The 16,923-nt window shown below is 37.7% G+C and overlaps 26 non-coding genes across 26 annotated transcripts; all 26 read right to left on the minus strand.

Annotated features, from left to right (window-relative positions):
- Positions 1-436: 436 nt before the first annotated feature.
- trnac-gca (transfer RNA cysteine (anticodon GCA)) lies at positions 437-508 on the minus strand. The gene has a single exon. It is a non-coding gene; the product is annotated as a tRNA-Cys (tRNA).
- A 606-nt stretch (positions 509-1,114) lies between these two features.
- trnac-gca (transfer RNA cysteine (anticodon GCA)) lies at positions 1,115-1,186 on the minus strand. Its single transcript has one exon. It is a non-coding gene; the product is annotated as a tRNA-Cys (tRNA).
- Positions 1,187-1,490: 304 nt separating this feature from the next.
- trnac-gca (transfer RNA cysteine (anticodon GCA)) lies at positions 1,491-1,562 on the minus strand. Its single transcript has one exon. It is a non-coding gene; the product is annotated as a tRNA-Cys (tRNA).
- A 606-nt stretch (positions 1,563-2,168) lies between these two features.
- Positions 2,169-2,240, minus strand: trnac-gca (transfer RNA cysteine (anticodon GCA)). Its single transcript has one exon. It is a non-coding gene; the product is annotated as a tRNA-Cys (tRNA).
- A 605-nt stretch (positions 2,241-2,845) lies between these two features.
- On the minus strand, positions 2,846-2,917 carry trnac-gca (transfer RNA cysteine (anticodon GCA)). Its single transcript has one exon. It is a non-coding gene; the product is annotated as a tRNA-Cys (tRNA).
- A 605-nt stretch (positions 2,918-3,522) lies between these two features.
- Positions 3,523-3,594, minus strand: trnac-gca (transfer RNA cysteine (anticodon GCA)). The gene has a single exon. It is a non-coding gene; the product is annotated as a tRNA-Cys (tRNA).
- A 605-nt stretch (positions 3,595-4,199) lies between these two features.
- trnac-gca (transfer RNA cysteine (anticodon GCA)) lies at positions 4,200-4,271 on the minus strand. The gene has a single exon. It is a non-coding gene; the product is annotated as a tRNA-Cys (tRNA).
- Positions 4,272-4,876: 605 nt separating this feature from the next.
- trnac-gca (transfer RNA cysteine (anticodon GCA)) lies at positions 4,877-4,948 on the minus strand. Its single transcript has one exon. It is a non-coding gene; the product is annotated as a tRNA-Cys (tRNA).
- A 605-nt stretch (positions 4,949-5,553) lies between these two features.
- trnac-gca (transfer RNA cysteine (anticodon GCA)) lies at positions 5,554-5,625 on the minus strand. Its single transcript has one exon. It is a non-coding gene; the product is annotated as a tRNA-Cys (tRNA).
- A 606-nt stretch (positions 5,626-6,231) lies between these two features.
- trnac-gca (transfer RNA cysteine (anticodon GCA)) lies at positions 6,232-6,303 on the minus strand. Its single transcript has one exon. It is a non-coding gene; the product is annotated as a tRNA-Cys (tRNA).
- A 605-nt stretch (positions 6,304-6,908) lies between these two features.
- trnac-gca (transfer RNA cysteine (anticodon GCA)) lies at positions 6,909-6,980 on the minus strand. Its single transcript has one exon. It is a non-coding gene; the product is annotated as a tRNA-Cys (tRNA).
- A 606-nt stretch (positions 6,981-7,586) lies between these two features.
- On the minus strand, positions 7,587-7,658 carry trnac-gca (transfer RNA cysteine (anticodon GCA)). The gene has a single exon. It is a non-coding gene; the product is annotated as a tRNA-Cys (tRNA).
- Positions 7,659-8,263: 605 nt separating this feature from the next.
- trnac-gca (transfer RNA cysteine (anticodon GCA)) lies at positions 8,264-8,335 on the minus strand. Its single transcript has one exon. It is a non-coding gene; the product is annotated as a tRNA-Cys (tRNA).
- A 305-nt stretch (positions 8,336-8,640) lies between these two features.
- Positions 8,641-8,712, minus strand: trnac-gca (transfer RNA cysteine (anticodon GCA)). Its single transcript has one exon. It is a non-coding gene; the product is annotated as a tRNA-Cys (tRNA).
- Positions 8,713-9,317: 605 nt separating this feature from the next.
- trnac-gca (transfer RNA cysteine (anticodon GCA)) lies at positions 9,318-9,389 on the minus strand. Its single transcript has one exon. It is a non-coding gene; the product is annotated as a tRNA-Cys (tRNA).
- Positions 9,390-9,994: 605 nt separating this feature from the next.
- On the minus strand, positions 9,995-10,066 carry trnac-gca (transfer RNA cysteine (anticodon GCA)). Its single transcript has one exon. It is a non-coding gene; the product is annotated as a tRNA-Cys (tRNA).
- Positions 10,067-10,671: 605 nt separating this feature from the next.
- Positions 10,672-10,743, minus strand: trnac-gca (transfer RNA cysteine (anticodon GCA)). The gene has a single exon. It is a non-coding gene; the product is annotated as a tRNA-Cys (tRNA).
- A 606-nt stretch (positions 10,744-11,349) lies between these two features.
- On the minus strand, positions 11,350-11,421 carry trnac-gca (transfer RNA cysteine (anticodon GCA)). The gene has a single exon. It is a non-coding gene; the product is annotated as a tRNA-Cys (tRNA).
- A 605-nt stretch (positions 11,422-12,026) lies between these two features.
- Positions 12,027-12,098, minus strand: trnac-gca (transfer RNA cysteine (anticodon GCA)). Its single transcript has one exon. It is a non-coding gene; the product is annotated as a tRNA-Cys (tRNA).
- Positions 12,099-12,703: 605 nt separating this feature from the next.
- Positions 12,704-12,775, minus strand: trnac-gca (transfer RNA cysteine (anticodon GCA)). Its single transcript has one exon. It is a non-coding gene; the product is annotated as a tRNA-Cys (tRNA).
- A 604-nt stretch (positions 12,776-13,379) lies between these two features.
- Positions 13,380-13,451, minus strand: trnac-gca (transfer RNA cysteine (anticodon GCA)). The gene has a single exon. It is a non-coding gene; the product is annotated as a tRNA-Cys (tRNA).
- A 605-nt stretch (positions 13,452-14,056) lies between these two features.
- trnac-gca (transfer RNA cysteine (anticodon GCA)) lies at positions 14,057-14,128 on the minus strand. Its single transcript has one exon. It is a non-coding gene; the product is annotated as a tRNA-Cys (tRNA).
- A 604-nt stretch (positions 14,129-14,732) lies between these two features.
- trnac-gca (transfer RNA cysteine (anticodon GCA)) lies at positions 14,733-14,804 on the minus strand. Its single transcript has one exon. It is a non-coding gene; the product is annotated as a tRNA-Cys (tRNA).
- Positions 14,805-15,408: 604 nt separating this feature from the next.
- On the minus strand, positions 15,409-15,480 carry trnac-gca (transfer RNA cysteine (anticodon GCA)). The gene has a single exon. It is a non-coding gene; the product is annotated as a tRNA-Cys (tRNA).
- A 605-nt stretch (positions 15,481-16,085) lies between these two features.
- trnac-gca (transfer RNA cysteine (anticodon GCA)) lies at positions 16,086-16,157 on the minus strand. Its single transcript has one exon. It is a non-coding gene; the product is annotated as a tRNA-Cys (tRNA).
- A 552-nt stretch (positions 16,158-16,709) lies between these two features.
- On the minus strand, positions 16,710-16,781 carry trnac-gca (transfer RNA cysteine (anticodon GCA)). The gene has a single exon. It is a non-coding gene; the product is annotated as a tRNA-Cys (tRNA).
- Between the last annotated feature and the right edge of the window lie 142 nt (positions 16,782-16,923).

Below are 16,923 nucleotides of genomic sequence, written 5' to 3' on the forward strand. Positions count from 1 at the left end.
TGCAATTCCACCTCTGTTAGGAACTGTCTGACAGAGAGAAAAACCATCTAATGAGGGACATTTTAGATTGAGTAACATAACCAAAAAAGGAGCACTCCCTCTCTCAAGATACACATAGAAAGTACATGATTCAAGGGGGAACCAGGATTTGATCCTGACAAATTGTCTAATAAGGGACATTTCAGAGGGCGATCTACATAACCTAATAAAGAACACTCTCTCTTTCAAAGCGTACCCATCAAATATTTGATTTCAAGTTGACAATAGGATTTGATCCAGAGACCTCATGACCCGAAGTCTATTGCACTTCCACCTCTTTTAGGAACGGTTCAACTGAGAGAAAAAACATCTAATTAGGGACATTTTAGATTGAGTAACATAATTTTAAAAGGTGTAGTCTAACCCTAATTATACTCTTAGAAAGGACTTGATTTTAAGGGGGCACCAGGATTTGAACCTGGGACCTCTTGATCTGCAGTCAAATGCTCTACCACTGAGCTATACCCCCTCTGCTAGAAACTATCTAAAGGCGGAAAAATTCTCAAATAAGGTACATTTTAGCTGGAGATCTACATAACCTAATACATAACACTCTCTCTTTGACAACATACCCATAAAGTATTTGATTTCATGTTGACTATAGGATTTGAACCAGAGACCTCTTGATCCTAACACTATTGCAATTCCACCTCTGTTAGGAACTGTCTGACAGAGAGAAAAAACATCTAATGAGGGACATTTTAGATTGAGTAACATAACCAAAAAAGGAGCACTCCCTCTCTCAAGATACACATAGAAAGTACATGATTCAAGGGGGAACCAGGATTTGATCCTGACAAATTGTCTAATAAGGGACATTTCAGAGGGCGATCTACATAACCTAATAAAGAACACTCTCTCTTTCAAAGCGTACCCATCAAATATTTGATTTCAAGTTGACAATAGGATTTGATCCAGAGACCTCATGACCCGAAGTCTATTGCACTTCCACCTCTTTTAGGAACGGTTCAACTGAGAGAAAAAACATCTAATTAGGGACATTTTAGATTGAGTAACATAATTTTAAAAGGTGTACTCTAACCCTAATTATACTCTTAGAAAGCACATGATTTTAAGGGGGCACCAGGATTTGAACCTGGGACCTCTTGATCTGCAGTCAAATGCTCTACCACTGAGCTATACCCCCTCTGCTAGAAACTATCTAAAGGCGGAAAAATTCTCAAATAAGGTACATTTTAGCTGGAGATCTACATAACCTAATAAAGAACACTCTCTCTTTCAAAGCGTACCCATAAAATATTTGATTTCAAGTTGACAATAGGATTTGATCCTGAGACCTCATGACCTGAAGTCTATTGCACTTCCACCTCTTTTAGGAACGGTTCAACTGAGAGAAAAAACATCTAATTAGGGACATTTTAGATTGAGTAACATAATTTTAAAAGGTGTACTCTAACCCTAATTATACTCTTAGAAAGCACATGATTTTAAGGGGGCACCAGGATTTGAACCTGGGACCTCTTGATCTGCAGTCAAATGCTCTACCACTGAGCTATACCCCCTCTGCTAGAAACTATCTAAAGGCGGAAAAATTCTCAAATAAGGTACATTTTAGCTGGAGATCTACATAACCTAATACATAACACTCTCTCTTTGACAACATACCCATAAAGTATTTGATTTCATGTTGACTATAGGATTTGAACCAGAGACCTCTTGATCCTAAGACTATTGCAATTCCATCTCTGTTAGGAACTGTCTGACAGAGAGAAAAAACATCTAATGAGGGACATTTTAGATTGAGTAACATAACCAAAAAAGGAGCACTCCCTCTCTCAAGATACACATAGAAAGTACATGATTCAAGGGGGAACCAGGATTTGATCCTGACAAATTGTCTAATAAGGGACATTTCAGAGGGCGATCTACATAACCTAATAAAGAACACTCTCTCTTTCAAAGCGTACCCATAAAATATTTGATTTCAAGTTGACAATAGGATTTGATCCTGAGACCTCATGATCTGAAGTCTATTGCACTTCCACCTCTTTTAGGAACGGTTCAACTGAGAGAAAAAACATCTAATTAGGGACATTTTAGATTGAGTAACATAATTTTAAAAGGTGTAGTCTAACCCTAATTATACTCTTAGAAAGGACATGATTTTAAGGGGGCACCAGGATTTGAACCTGGGACCTCTTGATCTGCAGTCAAATGCTCTACCACTGAGCTATACCCCCTCTGCTAGAAACTATCTAAAGGCGGAAAAATTCTCAAATAAGGTACATTTTAGCTGGAGATCTACATAACCTAATACATAACACTCTCTCTTTGACAACATACCCATAAAGTATTTGATTTCATGTTGACTATAGGATTTGAACCAGAGACCTCTTGATCCTAACACTATTGCAATTCCACCTCTGTTAGGAACTGTCTGACAGAGAGAAAAACCATCTAATGAGGGACATTTTAGATTGAGTAACATAACCAAAAAGGAGCACTCCCTCTCTCAAGATACACATAGAAAGTACATGATTCAAGGGGGAACCAGGATTTGATCCTGACAAATTGTCTAATAAGGGACATTTCAGAGGGCGATCTACATAACCTAATAAAGAACACTCTCTCTTTCAAAGCGTACCCATAAAATATTTGATTTCAAGTTGACAATAGGATTTGATCCAGAGACCTCATGACCCGAGGTCTATTGCACTTCCACCTCTTTTAGGAACGGTTCAACTGAGAGAAAAAACATCTAATTAGGGACATTTTAGATTGAGTAACATAATTTTAAAAGGTGTAGTCTAACCCTAATTATACTCTTAGAAAGGACTTGATTTTAAGGGGGCACCAGGATTTGAACCTGGGACCTCTTGATCTGCAGTCAAATGCTCTACCACTGAGCTATACCCCCTCTGCTAGAAACTATCTAAAGGCGGAAAAATTCTCAAATAAGGTACATTTTAGCTGGAGATCTACATAACCTAATACATAACACTCTCTCTTTGACAACATACCCATAAAGTATTTGATTTCATGTTGACTATAGGATTTGAACCAGAGACCTCTTGAACCTAAGACTATTGCAATTCCATCTCTGTTAGGAACTGTCTGACAGAGAGGAAAAACATCTAATGAGGGACATTTTAGATTGAGTAACATAACCAAAAAGGAGCACTCCCTCTCTCAAGATACACATAGAAAGTACATGATTCAAGGGGGAACCAGGATTTGATCCTGACAAATTGTCTAATAAGGGACATTTCAGAGGGCGATCTACATAACCTAATAAAGAACACTCTCTCTTTCAAAGCGTACCCATAAAATATTTGATTTCAAGTTGACAATAGGATTTGATCCTGAGACCTCATGACCTGAAGTCTATTGCACTTCCACCTCTTTTAGGAACGGTTCAACTGAGAGAAAAAACATCTAATTAGGGACATTTTAGATTGAGTAACATAATTTTAAAAGGTGTAGTCTAACCCTAATTATACTCTTAGAAAGGACTTGATTTTAAGGGGGCACCAGGATTTGAACCTGGGACCTCTTGATCTGCAGTCAAATGCTCTACCACTGAGCTATACCCCCTCTGCTAGAAACTATCTAAAGGCGGAAAAATTCTCCAATAAGGTACATTTTAGCTGGAGATCTACATAACCTAATACATAACACTCTCTCTTTGACAACATACCCATAAAGTATTTGATTTCATGTTGACTATAGGATTTGAACCAGAGACCTCTTGAACCTAAGACTATTGCAATTCCATCTCTGTTAGGAACTGTCTGACAGAGAGAAAAAACATCTAATGAGGGACATTTTAGATTGAGTAACATAACCAAAAAGGAGCACTCCCTCTCTCAAGATACACATAGAAAGTACATGATTCAAGGGGGAACCAGGATTTGATCCTGACAAATTGTCTAATAAGGGACATTTCAGAGGGCGATCTACATAACCTAATAAAGAACACTCTCTCTTTCAAAGCGTACCCATAAAATATTTGATTTCAAGTTGACAATAGGATTTGATCCTGAGACCTCATGATCTGAAGTCTATTGCACTTCCACCTCTTTTAGGAACGGTTCAACTGAGAGAAAAAACATCTAATTAGGGACATTTTTGATTGAGTAACATAATTTTAAAAGGTGTACTCTAACCCTAATTATACTCTTAGAAAGGACTTGATTTTAAGGGGGCACCAGGATTTGAACCTGGGACCTCTTGATCTGCAGTCAAATGCTCTACCACTGAGCTATACCCCCTCTGCTAGAAACTATCTAAAGGCGGAAAAATTCTCGAATAAGGTACATTTTAGCTGGAGATCTACATAACCTAATACATAACACTCTCTCTTTGACAACATACCCATAAAGTATTTGATTTCATGTTGACTATAGGATTTGAACCAGAGACCTCTTGATCCTAAGACTATTGCAATTCCATCTCTGTTAGGAACTGTCTGACAGAGAGAAAAAACATCTAATGAGGGACATTTTAGATTGAGTAACATAACCAAAAAGGAGCACTCCCTCTCTCAAGATACACATAGAAAGTACATGATTCAAGGGGGAACCAGGATTTGATCCTGACAAATTGTCTAATAAGGGACATTTCAGAGGGCGATCTACATAACCTAATAAAGAACACTCTCTCTTTCAAAGCGTACCCATAAAATATTTGATTTCAAGTTGACAATAGGATTTGATCCTGAGACCTCATGATCTGAAGTCTATTGCACTTCCACCTCTTTTAGGAACGGTTCAACTGAGAGAAAAAACATCTAATTAGGGACATTTTAGATTGAGTAACATAATTTTAAAAGGTGTACTCTAACCCTAATTATACTCTTAGAAAGGACTTGATTTTAAGGGGGCACCAGGATTTGAACCTGGGACCTCTTGATCTGCAGTCAAATGCTCTACCACTGAGCTATACCCCCTCTGCTAGAAACTATCTAAAGGCGGAAAAATTCTCAAATAAGGTACATTTTAGCTGGAGATCTACATAACCTAATACATAACACTCTCTCTTTGACAACATACCCATAAAGTATTTGATTTCATGTTGACTATAGGATTTGAACCAGAGACCTCTTGAACCTAAGACTATTGCAATTCCATCTCTGTTAGGAACTGTCTGACAGAGAGGAAAAACATCTAATGAGGGACATTTTAGATTGAGTAACATAACCAAAAAGGAGCACTCCCTCTCTCAAGATACACATAGAAAGTACATGATTCAAGGGGGAACCAGGATTTGATCCTGACAAATTGTCTAATAAGGGACATTTCAGAGGGCGATCTACATAACCTAATAAAGAACACTCTCTCTTTCAAAGCGTACCCATAAAATATTTGATTTCAAGTTGACAATAGGATTTGATCCTGAGACCTCATGATCTGAAGTCTATTGCACTTCCACCTCTTTTAGGAACGGTTCAACTGAGAGAAAAAACATCTAATTAGGGACATTTTTGATTGAGTAACATAATTTTAAAAGGTGTACTCTAACCCTAATTATACTCTTAGAAAGCACTTGATTTTAAGGGGGCACCAGGATTTGAACCTGGGACCTCTTGATCTGCAGTCAAATGCTCTACCACTGAGCTATACCCCCTCTGCTAGAAACTATCTAAAGGCGGAAAAATTCTCGAATAAGGTACATTTTAGCTGGAGATCTACATAACCTAATACATAACACTCTCTCTTTGACAACATACCCATAAAGTATTTGATTTCATGTTGACTATAGGATTTGAACCAGAGACCTCTTGATCCTAAGACTATTGCAATTCCATCTCTGTTAGGAACTGTCTGACAGAGAGAAAAAACATCTAATGAGGGACATTTTAGATTGAGTAACATAACCAAAAAAGGAGCACTCCCTCTCTCAAGATACACATAGAAAGTACATGATTCAAGGGGGAACCAGGATTTGATCCTGACAAATTGTCTAATAAGGGACATTTCAGAGGGCGATCTACATAACCTAATAAAGAACACTCTCTCTTTCAAAGCGTACCCATAAAATATTTGATTTCAAGTTGACAATAGGATTTGATCCTGAGACCTCATGATCTGAAGTCTATTGCACTTCCACCTCTTTTAGGAACGGTTCAACTGAGAGAAAAACCATCTAATTAGGGACATTTTAGATTGAGTAACATAATTTTAAAAGGTGTACTCTAACCCTAATTATACTCTTAGAAAGGACTTGATTTTAAGGGGGCACCAGGATTTGAACCTGGGACCTCTTGATCTGCAGTCAAATGCTCTACCACTGAGCTATACCCCCTCTGCTAGAAACTATCTAAAGGCGGAAAAATTCTCGAATAAGGTACATTTTAGCTGGAGATCTACATAACCTAATACATAACACTCTCTCTTTGACAACATACCCATAAAGTATTTGATTTCATGTTGACTATAGGATTTGAACCAGAGACCTCTTGATCCTAAGACTATTGCAATTCCACCTCTGTTAGGAACTGTCTGACAGAGAGAAAAAACATCTAATGAGGGACATTTTAGATTGAGTAACATAACCAAAAAGGAGCACTCCCTCTCTCAAGATACACATAGAAAGTACATGATTCAAGGGGGAACCAGGATTTGATCCTGACAAATTGTCTAATAAGGGACATTTCAGAGGGCGATCTACATAACCTAATAAAGAACACTCTCTCTTTCAAAGCGTACCCATAAAATATTTGATTTCAAGTTGACAATAGGATTTGATCCAGAGACCTCATGACCTGAAGTCTATTGCACTTCCACCTCTTTTAGGAACGGTTCAACTGAGAGAAAAACAGTCTAATTAGGGACATTTTAGATTGAGTAACATAATTTTAAAAGGTGTACTCTAACCCTAATTATACTCTTAGAAAGCACTTGATTTTAAGGGGGCACCAGGATTTGAACCTGGGACCTCTTGATCTGCAGTCAAATGCTCTACCACTGAGCTATACCCCCTCTGCTAGAAACTATCTAAAGGCGGAAAAATTCTCGAATAAGGTACATTTTAGCTGGAGATCTACATAACCTAATACATAACACTCTCTCTTTGACAACATACCCATAAAGTATTTGATTTCATGTTGACTATAGGATTTGAACCTGAGACCTCTTGAACCTAAGACTATTGCAATTCCACCTCTGTTAGGAACTGTCTGACAGAGAGAAAAACCATCTAATGAGGGACATTTTAGATTGAGTAACATAACCAAAAAAGGAGCACTCCCTCTCTCAAGATACACATAGAAAGTACATGATTCAAGGGGGAACCAGGATTTGATCCTGACAAATTGTCTAATAAGGGACATTTCAGAGGGCGATCTACATAACCTAATAAAGAACACTCTCTCTTTCAAAGCGTACCCATAAAATATTTGATTTCAAGTTGACAATAGGATTTGATCCTGAGACCTCATGACCTGAAGTCTATTGCACTTCCACCTCTTTTAGGAACGGTTCAACTGAGAGAAAAAACATCTAATTAGGGACATTTTAGATTGAGTAACATAATTTTAAAAGGTGTACTCTAACCCTAATTATACTCTTAGAAAGCACTTGATTTTAAGGGGGCACCAGGATTTGAACCTGGGACCTCTTGATCTGCAGTCAAATGCTCTACCACTGAGCTATACCCCCTCTGCTAGAAACTATCTAAAGGCGGAAAAATTCTCGAATAAGGTACATTTTAGCTGGAGATCTACATAACCTAATACATAACACTCTCTCTTTGACAACATACCCATAAAGTATTTGATTTCATGTTGACTATAGGATTTGAACAAGAGACCTCTTGATCCTAAGACTATTGCAATTCCACCTCTGTTAGGAACTGTCTGACAGAGAGAAAAAACATCTAATGAGGGACATTTTAGATTGAGTAACATAACCAAAAAGGAGCACTCCCTCTCTCAAGATACACATAGAAAGTACATGATTCAAGGGGGAACCAGGATTTGATCCTGACAAATTGTCTAATAAGGGACATTTCAGAGGGCGATCTACATAACCTAATAAAGAACACTCTCTCTTTCAAAGCGTACCCATAAAATATTTGATTTCAAGTTGACAATAGGATTTGATCCTGAGACCTCATGACCTGAAGTCTATTGCACTTCCACCTCTTTTAGGAACGGTTCAACTGAGAGAAAAAACATCTAATTAGGGACATTTTAGATTGAGTAACATAATTTTAAAAGGTGTAGTCTAACCCTAATTATACTCTTAGAAAGGACTTGATTTTAAGGGGGCACCAGGATTTGAACCTGGGACCTCTTGATCTGCAGTCAAATGCTCTACCACTGAGCTATACCCCCTCTGCTAGAAACTATCTAAAGGCGGAAAAATTCTCAAATAAGGTACATTTTAGCTGGAGATCTACATAACCTAATAAAGAACACTCTCTCTTTCAAAGCGTACCCATAAAATATTTGATTTCAAGTTGACAATAGGATTTGATCCTGAGACCTCATGACCTGAAGTCTATTGCACTTCCACCTCTTTTAGGAACGGTTCAACTGAGAGAAAAAAACATCTAATTAGGGACATTTTAGATTGAGTAACATAATTTTAAAAGGTGTACTCTAACCCTAATTACACTCTTAGAAAGCACATGATTTTAAGGGGGCACCAGGATTTGAACCTGGGACCTCTTGATCTGCAGTCAAATGCTCTACCACTGAGCTATACCCCCTCTGCTAGAAACTATCTAAAGGCGGAAAAATTCTCAAATAAGGTACATTTTAGCTGGAGATCTACATAACCTAATACATAACACTCTCTCTTTGACAACATACCCATAAAGTATTTGATTTCATGTTGACTATAGGATTTGAACCAGAGACCTCTTGATCCTAAGACTATTGCAATTCCATCTCTGTTAGGAACTGTCTGACAGAGAGAAAAACCATCTAATGAGGGACATTTTAGATTGAGTAACATAACCAAAAAGGAGCACTCCCTCTCTCAAGATACACATAGAAAGTACATGATTCAAGGGGGAACCAGGATTTGATCCTGACAAATTGTCTAATAAGGGACATTTCAGAGGGCGATCTACATAACCTAATAAAGAACACTCTCTCTTTCAAAGCGTACCCATAAAATATTTGATTTCAAGTTGACAATAGGATTTGATCCTGAGACCTCATGATCTGAAGTCTATTGCACTTCCACCTCTTTTAGGAACGGTTCAACTGAGAGAAAAAACATCTAATTAGGGACATTTTAGATTGAGTAACATAATTTTAAAAGGTGTACTCTAACCCTAATTATACTCTTAGAAAGCACTTGATTTTAAGGGGGCACCAGGATTTGAACCTGGGACCTCTTGATCTGCAGTCAAATGCTCTACCACTGAGCTATACCCCCTCTGCTAGAAACTATCTAAAGGCGGAAAAATTCTCGAATAAGGTACATTTTAGCTGGAGATCTACATAACCTAATACATAACACTCTCTCTTTGACAACATACCCATAAAGTATTTGATTTCATGTTGACTATAGGATTTGAACCTGAGACCTCTTGATCCTAAGACTATTGCAATTCCATCTCTGTTAGGAACTGTCTGACAGAGAGAAAAAACATCTAATGAGGGACATTTTAGATTGAGTAACATAACCAAAAAGGAGCACTCCCTCTCTCAAGATACACATAGAAAGTACATGATTCAAGGGGGAACCAGGATTTGATCCTGACAAATTGTCTAATAAGGGACATTTCAGAGGGCGATCTACATAACCTAATAAAGAACACTCTCTCTTTCAAAGCGTACCCATAAAATATTTGATTTCAAGTTGACAATAGGATTTGATCCTGAGACCTCATGATCTGAAGTCTATTGCACTTCCACCTCTTTTAGGAACGGTTCAACTGAGAGAAAAAACATCTAATTAGGGACATTTTTGATTGAGTAACATAATTTTAAAAGGTGTACTCTAACCCTAATTATACTCTTAGAAAGCACTTGATTTTAAGGGGGCACCAGGATTTGAACCTGGGACCTCTTGATCTGCAGTCAAATGCTCTACCACTGAGCTATACCCCCTCTGCTAGAAACTATCTAAAGGCGGAAAAATTCTCGAATAAGGTACATTTTAGCTGGAGATCTACATAACCTAATACATAACACTCTCTCTTTGACAACATACCCATAAAGTATTTGATTTCATGTTGACTATAGGATTTGAACCAGAGACCTCTTGAACCTAAGACTATTGCAATTCCATCTCTGTTAGGAACTGTCTGACAGAGAGAAAAAACATCTAATGAGGGACATTTTAGATTGAGTAACATAACCAAAAAGGAGCACTCCCTCTCTCAAGATACACATAGAAAGTACATGATTCAAGGGGGAACCAGGATTTGATCCTGACAAATTGTCTAATAAGGGACATTTCAGAGGGCGATCTACATAACCTAATAAAGAACACTCTCTCTTTCAAAGCGTACCCATAAAATATTTGATTTCAAGTTGACAATAGGATTTGATCCTGAGACCTCATGATCTGAAGTCTATTGCACTTCCACCTCTTTTAGGAACGGTTCAACTGAGAGAAAAACCATCTAATTAGGGACATTTTAGATTGAGTAACATAATTTTAAAAGGTGTACTCTAACCCTAATTATACTCTTAGAAAGCACTTGATTTTAAGGGGGCACCAGGATTTGAACCTGGGACCTCTTGATCTGCAGTCAAATGCTCTACCACTGAGCTATACCCCCTCTGCTAGAAACTATCTAAAGGCGGAAAAATTCTCGAATAAGGTACATTTTAGCTGGAGATCTACATAACCTAATACATAACACTCTCTCTTTGACAACATACCCATAAAGTATTTGATTTCATGTTGACTATAGGATTTGAACCAGAGACCTCTTGATCCTAAGACTATTGCAATTCCACCTCTGTTAGGAACTGTCTGACAGAGAGAAAAAACATCTAATGAGGGACATTTTAGATTGAGTAACATAACCAAAAAAGGAGCACTCCCTCTCTCAAGATACACATAGAAAGTACATGATTCAAGGGGGAACCAGGATTTGATCCTGACAAATTGTCTAATAAGGGACATTTCAGAGGGCGATCTACATAACCTAATAAAGAACACTCTCTCTTTCAAAGCGTACCCATAAAATATTTGATTTCAAGTTGACAATAGGATTTGATCCTGAGACCTCATGATCTGAAGTCTATTGCACTTCCACCTCTTTTAGGAACGGTTCAACTGAGAGAAAAACCATCTAATTAGGGACATTTTAGATTGAGTAACATAATTTTAAAAGGTGTACTCTAACCCTAATTATACTCTTAGAAAGCACTTGATTTTAAGGGGGCACCAGGATTTGAACCTGGGACCTCTTGATCTGCAGTCAAATGCTCTACCACTGAGCTATACCCCCTCTGCTAGAAACTATCTAAAGGCGGAAAAATTCTCGAATAAGGTACATTTTAGCTGGAGATCTACATAACCTAATACATAACACTCTCTCTTTGACAACATACCCATAAAGTATTTGATTTCATGTTGACTATAGGATTTGAACCTGAGACCTCTTGAACCTAAGACTATTGCAATTCCATCTCTGTTAGGAACTGTCTGACAGAGAGAAAAAACATCTAATGAGGGACATTTTAGATTGAGTAACATAACCAAAAAGGAGCACTCCCTCTCTCAAGATACACATAGAAAGTACATGATTCAAGGGGGAACCAGGATTTGATCCTGACAAATTGTCTAATAAGGGACATTTCAGAGGGCGATCTACATAACCTAATAAAGAACACTCTCTCTTTCAAAGCGTACCCATAAAATATTTGATTTCAAGTTGACAATAGGATTTGATCCTGAGACCTCATGATCTGAAGTCTATTGCACTTCCACCTCTTTTAGGAACGGTTCAACTGAGAGAAAAACCATCTAATTAGGGACATTTTAGATTGAGTAACATAATTTTAAAAAGTGTACTCTAACCCTAATTATACTCTTAGAAAGCACTTGATTTTAAGGGGGCACCAGGATTTGAACCTGGGACCTCTTGATCTGCAGTCAAATGCTCTACCACTGAGCTATACCCCCTCTGCTAGAAACTATCTAAAGGCGGAAAAATTCTCGAATAAGGTACATTTTAGCTGGAGATCTACATAACCTAATACATAACACTCTCTCTTTGACAACATACCCATAAAGTATTTGATTTCATGTTGACTATAGGATTTGAACCTGAGACCTCTTGAACCTAAGACTATTGCAATTCCATCTCTGTTAGGAACTGTCTGACAGAGAGAAAAAACATCTAATGAGGGACATTTTAGATTGAGTAACATAACCAAAAAGGAGCACTCCCTCTCTCAAGATACACATAGAAAGTACATGATTCAAGGGGGAACCAGGATTTGATCCTGACAAATTGTCTAATAAGGGACATTTCAGAGGGCGATCTACATAACCTAATAAAGAACACTCTCTCTTTCAAAGCGTACCCATAAAATATTTGATTTCAAGTTGACAATAGGATTTGATCCTGAGACCTCATGATCTGAAGTCTATTGCACTTCCACCTCTTTTAGGAACGGTTCAACTGAGAGAAAAACCATCTAATTAGGGACATTTTAGATTGAGTAACATAATTTTAAAAAGTGTACTCTAACCCTAATTATACTCTTAGAAAGCACTTGATTTTAAGGGGGCACCAGGATTTGAACCTGGGACCTCTTGATCTGCAGTCAAATGCTCTACCACTGAGCTATACCCCCTCTGCTAGAAACTATCTAAAGGCGGAAAAATTCTCGAATAAGGTACATTTTAGCTGGAGATCTACATAACCTAATACATAACACTCTCTCTTTGACAACATACCCATAAAGTATTTGATTTCATGTTGACTATAGGATTTGAACCTGAGACCTCTTGAACCTAAGACTATTGCAATTCCATCTCTGTTAGGAACTGTCTGACAGAGAAAAAAACATCTAATGAGGGACATTTTAGATTGAGTAACATAACCAAAAAGGAGCACTCCCTCTCTCAAGATACACATAGAAAGTACATGATTCAAGGGGGAACCAGGATTTGATCCTGACAAATTGTCTAATAAGGGACATTTCAGAGGGCGATCTACATAACCTAATAAAGAACACTCTCTCTTTCAAAGCGTACCCATAAAATATTTGATTTCAAGTTGACAATAGGATTTGATCCTGAGACCTCATGATCTGAAGTCTATTGCACTTCCACCTCTTTTAGGAACGGTTCAACTGAGAGAAAAACCATCTAATTAGGGACATTTTAGATTGAGTAACATAATTTTAAAAGGTGTACTCTAACCCTAATTATACTCTTAGAAAGCACTTGATTTTAAGGGGGCACCAGGATTTGAACCTGGGACCTCTTGATCTGCAGTCAAATGCTCTACCACTGAGCTATACCCCCTCTGCTAGAAACTATCTAAAGGCGGAAAAATTCTCGAATAAGGTACATTTTAGCTGGAGATCTACATAACCTAATACATAACACTCTCTCTTTGACAACATACCCATAAAGTATTTGATTTCATGTTGACTATAGGATTTGAACCTGAGACCTCTTGATCCTAAGACTATTGCAATTCCATCTCTGTTAGGAACTGTCTGACAGAGAAAAAAACATCTAATGAGGGACATTTTAGATTGAGTAACATAACCAAAAAGGAGCACTCCCTCTCTCAAGATACACATAGAAAGTACATGATTCAAGGGGGAACCAGGATTTGATCCTGACAAATTGTCTAATAAGGGACATTTCAGAGGGCGATCTACATAACCTAATAAAGAACACTCTCTCTTTCAAAGCGTACCCATAAAATATTTGATTTCAAGTTGACAATAGGATTTGATCCTGAGACCTCATGATCTGAAGTCTATTGCACTTCCACCTCTTTTAGGAACGGTTCAACTGAGAGAAAAACCATCTAATTAGGGACCTTTTTTGATTGAGTAACATAATTTTAAAAGGTGTACTCTAACCCTAATTATACTCTTAGAAAGCACTTGATTTTAAGGGGGCACCAGGATTTGAACCTGGGACCTCTTGATCTGCAGTCAAATGCTCTACCACTGAGCTATACCCCCTCTGCTAGAAACTATCTAAAGGCGGAAAAATTCTCGAATAAGGTACATTTTAGCTGGAGATCTACATAACCTAATACATAACACTCTCTCTTTGACAACATACCCATAAAGTATTTGATTTCATGTTGACTATAGGATTTGAACCTGAGACCTCTTGAACCTAAGACTATTGCAATTCCATCTCTGTTAGGAACTGTCTGACAGAGAGAAAAACATCTAATGAGGGACATTTTAGATTGAGTAACATAACCAAAAAGGAGCACTCCCTCTCTCAAGATACACATAGAAAGTACATGATTCAAGGGGGAACCAGGATTTGATCCTGACAAATTGTCTAATAAGGGACATTTCAGAGGGCGATCTACATAACCTAATAAAGAACACTCTCTCTTTCAAAGCGTACCCATAAAATATTTGATTTCAAGTTGACAATAGGATTTGATCCTGAGACCTCATGATCTGAAGTCTATTGCACTTCCACCTCTTTTAGGAACGGTTCAACTGAGAAAAAAACCATCTAATTAGGGACATTTTTGATTGAGTAACATAATTTTAAAAGGTGTACTCTAACCCTAATTATACTCTTAGAAAGCACTTGATTTTAAGGGGGCACCAGGATTTGAACCTGGGACCTCTTGATCTGCAGTCAAATGCTCTACCACTGAGCTATACCCCTCTGCTAGAAACTATCTAAAGGCGGAAAAATTCTCGAATAAGGTACATTTTAGCTGGAGATCTACATAACCTAATACATAACACTCTCTCTTTGACAACATACCCATAAAGTATTTGATTTCATGTTGACTATAGGATTTGAACCTGAGACCTCTTGAACCTAAGACTATTGCAATTCCATCTCTGTTAGGAACTGTCTGACAGAGAGAAAAAACATCTAATGAGGGACATTTTAGATTGAGTAACATAACCAAAAAGGAGCACTCCCTCTCTCAAGATACACATAGAAAGTACATGATTCAAGGGGGAACCAGGATTTGATCCTGACAAATTGTCTAATAAGGGACATTTCAGAGGGCGATCTACATAACCTAATAAAGAACACTCTCTCTTTCAAAGCGTACCCATAAAATATTTGATTTCAAGTTGACAATAGGATTTGATCCTGAGACCTCATGATCTGAAGTCTATTGCACTTCCACCTCTTTTAGGAACGGTTCAACTGAGAGAAAAACCATCTAATTAGGGACATTTTAGATTGAGTAACATAATTTTAAAAGGTGTACTCTAACCCTAATTATACTCTTAGAAAGCACTTGATTTTAAGGGGGCACCAGGATTTGAACCTGGGACCTCTTGATCTGCAGTCAAATGCTCTACCACTGAGCTATACCCCCTCTGCTAGAAACTATCTAAAGGCGGAAAAATTCTCGAATAAGGTACATTTTAGCTGGAGATCTACATAACCTAATACATAACACTCTCTCTTTGACAACATACCCATAAAGTATTTGATTTCATGTTGACTATAGGATTTGAACCTGAGACCTCTTGAACCTAAGACTATTGCAATTCCATCTCTGTTAGGAACTGTCTGACAGAGAAAAAAACATCTAATGAGGGACATTTTAGATTGAGTAACATAACCAAAAAGGAGCACTCCCTCTCTCAAGATACACATAGAAAGTACATGATTCAAGGGGGAACCAGGATTTGATCCTGACAAATTGTCTAATAAGGGACATTTCAGAGGGCGATCTACATAACCTAATAAAGAACACTCTCTCTTTCAAAGCGTACCCATAAAATATTTGATTTCAAGTTGACAATAGGATTTGATCCTGAGACCTCATGATCTGAAGTCTATTGCACTTCCACCTCTTTTAGGAACGGTTCAACTGAGAGAAAAACCATCTAATTAGGGACATTTTAGATTGAGTAACATAATTTTAAAAAGGTGTACTCTAACCCTAATTATACTCTTAGAAAGCACTTGATTTTAAGGGGGCACCAGGATTTGAACCTGGGACCTCTTGATCTGCAGTCAAATGCTCTACCACTGAGCTATACCCCCTCTGCTAGAAACTATCTAAAGGCGGAAAAATTCTCGAATAAGGTACATTTTAGCTGGAGATCTACATAACCTAATACATAACACTCTCTCTTTGACAACATACCCATAAAGTATTTGATTTCATGTTGACTATAGGATTTGAACCTGAGACCTCTTGAACCTAAGACTATTGCAATTCCATCTCTGTTAGGAACTGTCTGACAGAGAGAAAAACATCGAATGAGGGACATTTTAGATTGAGTAACATAACCAAAAAAGGAGCACTCCCTCTCTCAAGATACACATAGAAAGTACATGATTCAAGGGGGAACCAGGATTTGATCCTGACAAATTGTCTAATAAGGGACATTTCAGAGGGCGATCTACATAACCTAATAAAGAACACTCTCTCTTTCAAAGCGTACCCATAAAATATTTGATTTCAAGTTGACAATAGGATTTGATCCTGAGACCTCATGATCTGAAGTCTATTGCACTTCCACCTCTTTTAGGAACAATTTTAAAAAAGTGTACTCTATCCCTAATTATACTCTTAGAAAGCACTTGATTTTAAGGGGGCACCAGGATTTGAACCTGGGACCTCTTGATCTGCAGTCAAATGCTCTACCACTGAGCTATACCCCTCTGCTAGAAACTATCTAAAGGCGGAAAAATTCTCGAATAAGGTACATTTTAGCTGGAGATCTACATAACCTAATACATAACACTCTCTCTTTGACAACATACCCATAAAGTATTTGATTTCATGTTGACTATAGGATTTGAA

The sequence above is a fragment of the Salmo salar genome, chromosome ssa09 (genome assembly GCF_905237065.1).
Source record: "Salmo salar chromosome ssa09, Ssal_v3.1, whole genome shotgun sequence".
NCBI lineage: Eukaryota > Metazoa > Chordata > Actinopteri > Salmoniformes > Salmonidae > Salmo > Salmo salar.